Below are 10,348 nucleotides of genomic sequence, written 5' to 3' on the forward strand. Positions count from 1 at the left end.
CCAAGAGCCAGTTAATAATTTCTTGTTCAAATTAAACTTGTTTTTTAGTCCTGACTCATGACTAACAAGTAGAAATAGGCTGTTTTTCTCTACCTGGCCAAATTCTAGGTTGCAAACACAGCGTGCACAGTTGCATAGTCACCTAATGTGTTAATCTGGTCCCTGACAGAGAAAAGGCCCTACAGTTCAAAGCTATTCAGACTTTGGGTTGTCACCTCCCTAAGTCTCTCCATCAGTAGGTTTTTGGATTTTGGAGTTCCATGCAGGCTGATGGACAGAAGAAACAGCTTTGCTGAGTGACAGTACTAGAGGACTGTTATCTAGGGGACCAGTCTGTGCGGAAAATATAGGTGTCGGAAGGAGAAGAAGGAGGGGGAAAAAAAAAAAAGGAAGCCGAAGAGAAGCGTTTCGTCATTATATTGGAGTCTCATATCTGCATCTTTTCCTATTTATTTCTAAACTTCCTGCTCTGCGTGATATTGAAGTCTCATATCTGCATCTTTTCCTGTTTATTTCTGAACTTCCTGCTCTGCCTTTTTCTACTGCCTTTCATCTTCAAAGTATGGCAACAACTTTAGGTATTTCTCAGCATGTTCCTGCTCTATTTGACGCCTTATCTATGCACGGGCTCTTGGAATAATTGCTGTGCTAGGTAAAGAACAAGCATTAACACATTGGAGATGAGCGGGAAGCGGAGGCCTTGAGGCAGCTTGCTCTGAGGAGTGATGGATTTTTGTGATGACAAGACTGAGGGCAGATTAGACAGAAAGAGAGGCTTAGCTTTGGGTGGAGAGGAAGGAAAGATCGAGCATGAGGAAAGCAAAAATTCCTAGAGTGTAGGTTGAGGAGGTATGATGAGGGATGCACACGTAGACACATGCAAATATTATTAATGCAGGAAACTCATGAAGTTGCATCCCTTCTTACATCATACTTCTAACTCTTTTTATTTCTTGCTACCTATATTTACTTACCTATTCTCTCTTCTTACAGTGTAAACTGCCTCCTTTAATTATCTTAAACATTTACCTACATGCTGTTTCTCCCCTTGCTTGCCCTCCCCTCTATTGCTTCAGAGCCAGGGCGGGATTGTTATCCTCATCTTATAGATTGGAAACTAATGAGGAGATGTGTTTGTTCTTCACTTTATTTCTCCTGTAAATTGGAAAGAATAGGCTATTGAACTGGGGGATATCCAAGCAGCTTTGGTGTTGATAGGAAGGAACTGTGGGAACCAGACTGAACCAAGGCTGCTATGATTGATGGCTCTCCACTATTCTCAGTTCAAAAATCTGCATTAAAGCTGTACCAAATCTGTAAGTGGTGAAGATTTTTAGGGTTTTTATAGTAATGTTTGGAAAATAGATCTGGGAGCTGAATTTTGGTCACTGATTTGTTAGGATCTTGGTATCTGTCCCGTGGTTTCAGTTATTCTTTTTGTAATATGGGCAAGAAATTTCCTTAGAAAAATGAGAGCAGGAGGGCAGAGAGAAAAGCGGAGGAAATAATTAAAAAGCATTAAAAAAATCACCTTCATTTGTGGTATGTCTTAACAGGGAGATCTTGTGGTGGTGAGATTACACCTTCAAAGCACCATATGACTGGCTTTATTTTTACTTCAGAGAGACTGGGAGGATTTCCAAATTTGGATTTGGAGGATTACTGTCCTTTTGCTGACAATAAAATCCCCCACCCCAGGGAGGAGAAGGCGAGACCTCCCAAGATGGATTAAGGCATGTTTGCCTTGTTTATAACGGTGGGAATGGCCTTCCAGTGCAGCCCGAGAAATTGTGAGGAAGGAGGAGTGAGGGCATAAGGGGAGGGTGGCTGCATTAAACCATGTCTTTCTCTGGGCACTCTCGCTCAGTTTGATGGAGAAATGTTAGCTGACGGGTAGTGACAGGAGCATATGCTGACAACCAACCACTTCCTTGTACCCTAGCCTGGGCAGGGTCCAGAAGTTATGCCACAAGTACGGCATGTGAGCAGGGGTGTTCAGAACATGAGGATGCAGCATGCCTGGGAGCAAGGGCTGTTTGCTGCCCTATGTGAGATAGCTTTGGTCACAAGCCCATCGGTACAGCCACCTCCTGTATACCCCAGAGTGGTGTTCATCTCAGCAGAGGTGCTTCAAGCTTTAGAGAGCATGGGAATGAGATTTCATCCTGCATCTCTTAGCTTGCAGGAGGCTGGCAGCGTGACTGCCCATCGTTGACAGGCAGACAGATGCCTGGTAGCTGATCAATATCTGTTTCCAGCAACAGACAGACTCCACAATCAAATGGAGAAGAGAAGAAACAAAACTTACTGTCCACTCTCGCTCGTTACGTCTACGAAGACCTTGATCCTCATTCTGGGAGCAGGGATGGGTGAGACACCGCAAGAGAGAGAGGTTACCGTTTGGATCTGGGGCAGGCCCGCTGCAGACACTTACCTAGGAAGGCCTCTGCTACAGCAAGGGAACTACAGGGCTCCTTCCAACACGGGAAAACCAAGGACCACAGGGATAAAGGCAAACTGAACTAACTCATTGCACGTTTGCAACCCATACATCTCCACTCCACTGCTACCCACCTGATGGCACTGATGTTTCTTGTCTGGAATGAGGCACTGCTTCGGTAGGACTCTTCATGGGACTTCTTAAAAAGCCATTTTGCTCCTGCTCGTCCTTCTGCACTAAGCTGTTCCCCCTCCATCCCAATGATCCAATTCCCTTGCTTTTTCTTATCTTCTTTCCCCAAACCAGCCCTTCTCTGTCTCAGAGCTACTACTTTGCTCAGTGGTCCTTCTCTGACCTATGCTGGTGACCTGCAATTCTATGAGCTGCAAAGACCCCAGCTCTCCTTTTGCCTTTGCTTTCTTCTTCATCTCCCCACCTTTGTCTGTGGAGATTTTTTGGAATGTTTTGGTTCTTTCGTAGATCTTTGTGGCTCATCCCTGTGGTGCTTGAATGTCTCTGGCCACAAACTGTGCTGCTCCAGTTGGAAATGACAACTGGTCTTAAAAGGAGTGTCAAGGGATCTGTGTGTGTGTGTGGAGGCTGGAGTTCAGGTTATGAACTGCTGAGCCTAGCAGGATCCAATCTCCCAGATGGTGGGAAAGGAGAGTTACTTCCCTTTCAGCAAGGGAACTGGTGGCCTCTATGCTTCAATGCCCTAAAAAGGGTAAGGGAATGTAAGAAAGCCTGAGGACCTCTTTCTTCTGCAAACACCAACCTGCTTCAAAGGGCCACTGATAGGTAGAAATGAACTTTAACAACCTCCTGTCAGTCCATATGGAAGCTGTGGTCACTGCCACAGGGGCTGAGCTCAAAGGAGCTTGGGGACACTGAAACAGAGCAGTTGGAGAAACACATGAACAAAGGAAGCAGTTGGGTCTGACCTCTGTTCTGAGATGTAGAACATCAGAGAAAATAATGTTTTTCCCTCTCTCTCTCAAATGTCTAAACAAATGCTGTCTGTATCTGCTACAGACAACACAAGCTCCTTTTTTTGCACTATCCCTTTCTTACTGTCTTCTATTCACAGGCTCTTTTGGACACAGGAACCTTTGCATGCTCCCATATTCTCTCACATACTCTCCCACCTTGTTCTTTCACACATACACATATGCTCCCTCTTATCTATAGTCTCTTCTACACACACAAGCTCTTTTCCATCCTATGCTAACATCATCATTTGCTTTTCTTCTCTCTCATTTTCTCCTTTCTGGACAGGGTGGCCAGAGAGGATAAAGGAAGGACAGAGAGCAGAGCTTTGAACATGACAACAGTTCTTTCAAACCTCAGGCATGTCCTCCCTGCTCCAAAACCCTATTTTCCTGCTGGGCACAGTTCTTTGGGTGATACCCTGAGTGCTCACCTAAGCATCCTGCTGACAGGACATCAGTTCTTCCTTTGCGTCGTGGTTATGCAGATGGATTTGTCACCATTTCCAGCCTCTAATCTATAAGATGCAGCTCTGGCTGACAAGCCAGGCTAGGGCTTTTTTAAGTGTTAAGATACTAAGTTCTCCCATCTTCCAGATAAACAGCTATCTCCATTCCTTTTTTGACTTTTTCTTACTCCTTTTATTTCCTCTGTCTGTGTATCCTGGCTTTTTAGTATCTTAGTCTCTAAGTCTCTCATTACTTTTTCTCATTCAGTCCCCTTCTCTTTGCCTCCCCTACCTGCACTGAGGAGTTAGGTTTCCTCTGACCCATCCTCCTCCTCTGCTGACCCAAGAGAGTGCTTGGAAATCTACTTCTAATGTTTCCTCAAGGCTTTTGTCCTCAGCTTCTGCACACTGTAGCATTGTTGCTTTGCTTCGGCTGCTAAGCCATATAAAAGAGCCCCCCAAACCAAATCCTACATCAAGAGCTGAACCCTCCAAACCCGCCTCACTTCTTCCCGTGCTGCCAGCCACACTAGTGGCAGAAGGGACTTCTGTCCAGAAATGAACCTGTTATCTCTGCCCTCTCACATACCTCACCCCGCTACGGAAAAAAAGGAATACACTGCAAAAAGCATGCACGCAAGGCAAGGCAAAGGCATTCTTGTCAGCACGCTGAGAAGGACGGTTAGCGAAGGGACCAGCAGTCACGGAGCAGCATGCAGGAAGGTGAAGGAGTTGCAAGGAGGACAGACTGGGTTGCATTCCACAAAAAGGGGAAGTGATGCAGGAGGGAAGCATTGACTTCAGAGGAGCGTAGTGAGGAAGGCAGAGTGTGATCATGTACCTTGAGGCCAGAATCTGAGGGGAAAGGGCCTAGAGTGACATGCGCTAGCGTAAGTTGGGCTGGATGGTTGCATACTCGACTAGGTCTCCGCCAGCATGGATGGAGGTCCGAGGACTGGGTGACGAGGCCAGAGCGGACGTGTCCAGCTCTGCATAGTGGACATCACAGTCCTTGTTGCCAGAGTTCTGGAGAGAAGAGACCAGCAAGGCAGTGGGGACACAGAAGAGAGGAAGGGGAGAGGTGAAGGATGGGAACAGGGGAGTGTGAACAGAGGATCCGTGCCAAAGGCAGGGAGTGAGTGAAAGAGACGGGAAAGGAGGGGAGGGAGTATGTGAAAGGAAAGGGAGAAAGAAGAAAAGGGTGAAAAGAGGGAGGAAGAAGAAACAGTTAAAAAGAGGGAGGGTAGTAATGAACAATCAGTCAGGTAAAATCCCGAATCAAAGCAGAGGTCCCAAGGGCACTGCTCCCCAAATCCACCAGTGTTCTGAGTGACCCAGCTGAGGCTGGCAGGACCCAAAGCAACAGCCTCATCTCCCCTATTTACTGGGGATGCTCCTGGCAGCTGCCCTTGGCTTCTCATTAACCCCTCTGAGATCAGCATTTTCGTCACTCAGGGGCTGTTTTGTGGGTTCAAAGCTCACAGGATGCCAGAGCCTCGGTCAGTTAGGACTCAGGAACTTGTGATTTCACTGCAGCACTCTGGAGGTGAATGCAGGATTGGGGCATGACTGCAAATCATGGGGAAGGCTTGAGTTTTAGGTATTGGGAAGGAGATTCCTGGAGGGGGTGACTTCAAAACCATAGCTCCCAGGGCAGGGTAATGCAGCGGTCAGAGACATAACCATAGGGAGATGACACTTTAGCAAAGAGTGCTACCTACCCTGGATTTTCTCTGACTGGGATTCCTCCTCTAGCTAAACTGGTTTTTGTTTTGACTTATCACCTCGGTACTTCTGTTCATGGCAAGAGAGAGGCTCCCAGCTAGGCAAGCTGTCCTAGAGTGGGAGCTGTAATGTTCTTACATGCTACGTTTTTGCACAAGGCTTAACTGAACACTGTTACTGCAGATTACCTATGCATATGCGTTACCAGCATAATTCTGTCACTGTGATAATGTCTAATAGATGCTAAAAGCATCCTTCTTTGACATGAAAATATTTATGGGAATTCCCTCTTCAAGTGGGCTTGTCAGCAGGAACTGCATGAATAGAATATTTTTCCAATGTGTCTGATCACTTCTATCCAGACATCTCTCATGCTTTGCAAATAATACTGGCCAGAGAACCTTGGAAGGTAGGACAGCCTGAGCAATGAGCCCTCGTTGCTCCAGGGGGAAATGAGTCACCAGGAGAAGGAATGATGTGTTACTGGGACAGCCATGGTGGCAGTGGCAAAGGTGTGAGTGGGCACTCTGCCTATGTGCCTTGTAGAGTTTCTGTAATACTCTCTCTCTCTTTTTTTTTTTTTTTTTTTTTTTTTTCTGAGCCTAGTTGGCACCTATCTAGTGTATCTGGTAAACCTCTCTGAGAGAAGAGAGTTGTCTCTTCCAAATGAAAGAACTTTCCTGTTTTTTCATCCCCTTTCCAAAATGGCTGTGTCACATAGAAATTATGCAAAAGGTGATTAATTTGAAAATGTTTCTCTTTGTTTGCAACTATCCTCAACCATGTACCAGCTGTGGCAGAGCCATTTTCACAAGTTTATAACCCTGTAATGAGCTGTTTTAGTGTCTGTTGCTGGAAAGGGTTATTCAATGAGCAATTATCTCTGACTGCTGCTTTGTTCTGTGGCATGGTTAGCTCCCTGGTATGTGTTCCTCAGCCATAGGGATGCGGGGAAATAGGAACGTGATTCTAGCTGGTGTTCCCAGTATCAAATCTCCCTGTGGGTGTTCAGCCAGGCTGGACTTTGGAGAACCACATGGCTTGAGGTCACCCTCTGTCCTGCCCTCAGAGATGACCTAATGGCAATGGCAAGTTCTCAGCATGAACACTTTGTGTTGTATAGCCTCTCTGCTTCCTGGCTGGACCTGGACTGATCATCTAAGGACATTAAAGAGAATTAATAATGGCAGCACCAGCCTCAAACCTAAATCTGTGCCCTGTAGGGCTCTTTAGGGATAAACTTCTTATCTCGCTGCACTCTTTAGCTTCACAGAAGGACAGACCAAGCTTTTAGCTTTTCCTTCATACACTGTCCATTTTGCGCGTCTCCTGTCCAAAATAGTGCTTCTTTCCCACAGGAGGTATTCTCCCCATGGAGTTCCCCTATGCATTGCCACTCCTGGGCTTGCTCCTGCTCCCTGCTGCTTGTTTGGAACAAAATTTATTACAATATCGATAATGTAACTTGTATACAAGGTTTAGCACTGCCACGTGCAAGTGCTCTGTGTAAATCATCAGCATCTTGGTAATTGCCCTGTAAACTGAAAGGAATTATTTTGCTGTCTACAGCAATGAAACCTTCGCTTCCACCTGCCCAAATGGGTATGGGTGACACACAGACTAATCACACTTCTGCTCCTACACACTCCTGTACCTTCACCTTTCTTGCTCACTCTCCCTCTCACACCCAAACACACAGCATCTGCATGACAAATGCATGCTGCCGTGTGCACGTAGAGCACATTGCTGTTCTTTACAAGCATACCTTGCTCTCATACTCACCTCTCAGACTTGCATACTGTTTGTTGCTGTGAATCTCAGACACACACATACCTTCCTGTCACATTCACTCCTGTTCAGATACCCTCACATAAACCAGAACTTTTGCCCCAAAACCCAAAAGAGCTCAAATACAAATGCTGTAGGCAACCCCATCTTCATGTGCACACTGCTGTACCTGTGAGTGCCCGCTGCTCTGGCCTTGCGCGTTTCTGTGCTGTCAGTTTTATGTTCATGTTATCCTACCCATGCTTTGCAACACATAAGCTTATGTATTTGTTTACAGCCTCTGACACAAGGGCCACCCGTGCTCCACTGTGCAGGCTTCCCATCCCTGCAGGCATACTCCAGCCTCTCTCCTTCATCTGCCAGCACACGTGTGCCTGCACACCCATCGTATGGATTCTTGGCTTCCTCTTTCACCTGCCTCTTTCCTTTTCTCTTGGCATCTCTCCCGTTTCTTGCTCCCTCGCTCTTTGCCATCTCTAATCACTTTCTGACTTCCTTTCTACTGCCATGAAATTGTCAACCCCAGGCAGTGGCTTTCATGCAGCCTTGTGATGAATCTAGTTTATTCCAAATTAGGAGATTTTGCACAATTCATTTAAAGCTGAATGCTCCCGCCCCATCTTCATGCAGAATTGGTTTCCTTCAACTCTCATCTTTTTCACCACCACCCCCAAGTCAAATCTCCAGATCAAGTGTAAGGAGAACAAGAATATTCTGCCTTTCTATTGAGCCTTTCCCCTCTGAAATGTCCCAGAACCATAGGCACAACAGAGCTGCTGCATGCATCTGCTTCTGGGGCATAATTTGATAAATGGGAGTGGGACTATATCATAGCAAGGTCAGCAAAGACCCAGTGAAAATGAAGGGAATGTGTTTCCCTCCTCATCGTGGTACTGGTTCATCTCTCTGACTAAGGACTATGCAGGTCTAGCTTAGATTGTTCACTCCCCTTAGCATGGTGTTGGTGTGCGGATGCTGTGTCTGAGCTGCATGCTGAGTGTGCCGTGTTTGGTAACCACCATTATCCATAGGGTAGTTCCCTATAGAGGTCTCCATGCAAGTTCTACCCCAGCCAGATCCCCCTCAGCATCTCCTCTGCAGGGGAGTGCACTTGTGTGATGTGGGCAGGAGACCACAGCAGTGCTTTAGTGGGGGGAAAGGACACCTCTGAGCAGTCCTACAAGGAGAGCAAGAGCTAGCTCTTCTGCAAAGCATGGCTGGGCAGTGTGATACAACGCTGTCCCTTGCTTCAACAGCCTGTACCTGGGCAGAACCCAGCAAACTGGCTCTTTCTGGCAGAAAAGTGACAACCTCCTTCCCCTTGCTGGTCGTACACTAGAATAACCTGCTGCATGCTCAGAAGGTGCTGTGATTTAGTGGGGAAAGGGAGCAGGCCTTATCTCTTTCCCGTGGCAAGAAGCTGAAGTGTGGTGCACATGCACGATGGTGGAGCCTGATACCTTTTTATAGTGACAGTCAAGCTGACCAGAGGACAGGTCCAATTCAGAGCTGTGCCTGACTTGTGCCCAGAGCAGGCACAGCTGTGGCAGTGGTGGGCAAGTCACCCAGACATCTCATCCCTCCCGTGAAGGGGGTTTCTTTGTGGGCCAAGTGAAATGAGGGCTCCACAGTTGATCACCTCTTGGCTAAAATCTCTGGTAAGGAGCAGCAGATGCCAAGCCTGGGACATGGAAATGCATCTTCTCAGAACAGGATTGAGAGGAGCAAACTCAGTTCCTATGGTTACTGAGCAGCTACCCAGCAGGCCCAATCTCACATCACTAACTCTGCCACTTAATTAACTGACTGCTCATTATTTCCCAAAATGAGCTGCCTCCATCCTCCTGCTTGCCTGAAATTCAGCTCTCAGATACTTTCTGCAGAGCAGCCTGTCTGGTTCTAGCATCATGTCTTTCATTTAATACTCACCCACCACTCAGCAAGGTTCAGAAAGAGCTGGAGACAAGCCCCAGACTGAGAAAAGGTTCTAAATGGAAGTTTTTCTTTAGGAACATCAACTGCATTTAGTTAAGATGAAGTAAATAGGACCACATCAGCACAGCTCAGTGCAGAGCTATGCCTGAGACTTTCTATTGCTGATGCTTTGGGCATCTTTCTCACTGCAGACTTCTGCTAGCTAAAGGTTACTGGGCCCTGTCCTTCTATTTTCTGTATAGGAATACGTAATTAAAGGGTCATATCAGGATGAACTGGGGGGGAGTAATTAGCTGTGTTCATAAAAATATTACTAAGTGTGGTCTGATATATTCCTTTTGCAAATGAATGGGTGGACCTTGCTGAGATGTAGAGGCACTAGAGTAGGTATATAGCTCTCTGAACAACTGCCTTTGGAGAAAAAGTTGGAGAAAGACCTGCAGCACTTGCACAGGAGTGCTGTGGCTTCCATGTAGGATGGGGGAGCAGTTATGTGCTCTGGGGTGAGGGAGGGAAAGGATGTGGTCCAAGACCTGGAGAGTGAAAGTTTTCATGTGTTTTTTTGCTCAATGGATTGCTCTAATCCTACATGTGCTCTGATTCCTATGTCTTTGCCCTTAGATATCTAACCTTTTTCTCAGTCAGCCTCAGTCTCTGAAAAACAACCTTTCCTGCATGGCTGCTAACATCTCTCCCTGACCCTTAATCTCCTTGCTGTGGTTGCCTTGCATTACCATCTCTGTGTTTGAGGCTGAACAAATCTGTGCAAAACAAGAGGTTTTAGAGAATTTGTCATTAATTGAGAATCAAACACTGGCACTCTTGATGCTGCAGATAATTCTTTTGTGAGGTGCTCTCTGCAGTGCACACTGCTCTCTGGGAGCTGTTTCTTTCAGCTGCAAACTTTAACAGAGGCTCAGTTGTGGGAGGTAGAGAGTGACCAGGCTTAGCTGTCATGTGTAAGTAAAGATGAGACTACCGCAGGCTCAGACTGTCCTCTGATGAAGAACTGGAATAAGCAGGGT

The sequence above is a fragment of the Rhea pennata genome, chromosome 24 (assembly GCF_028389875.1).
Source record: "Rhea pennata isolate bPtePen1 chromosome 24, bPtePen1.pri, whole genome shotgun sequence".
NCBI lineage: Eukaryota > Metazoa > Chordata > Aves > Rheiformes > Rheidae > Rhea > Rhea pennata.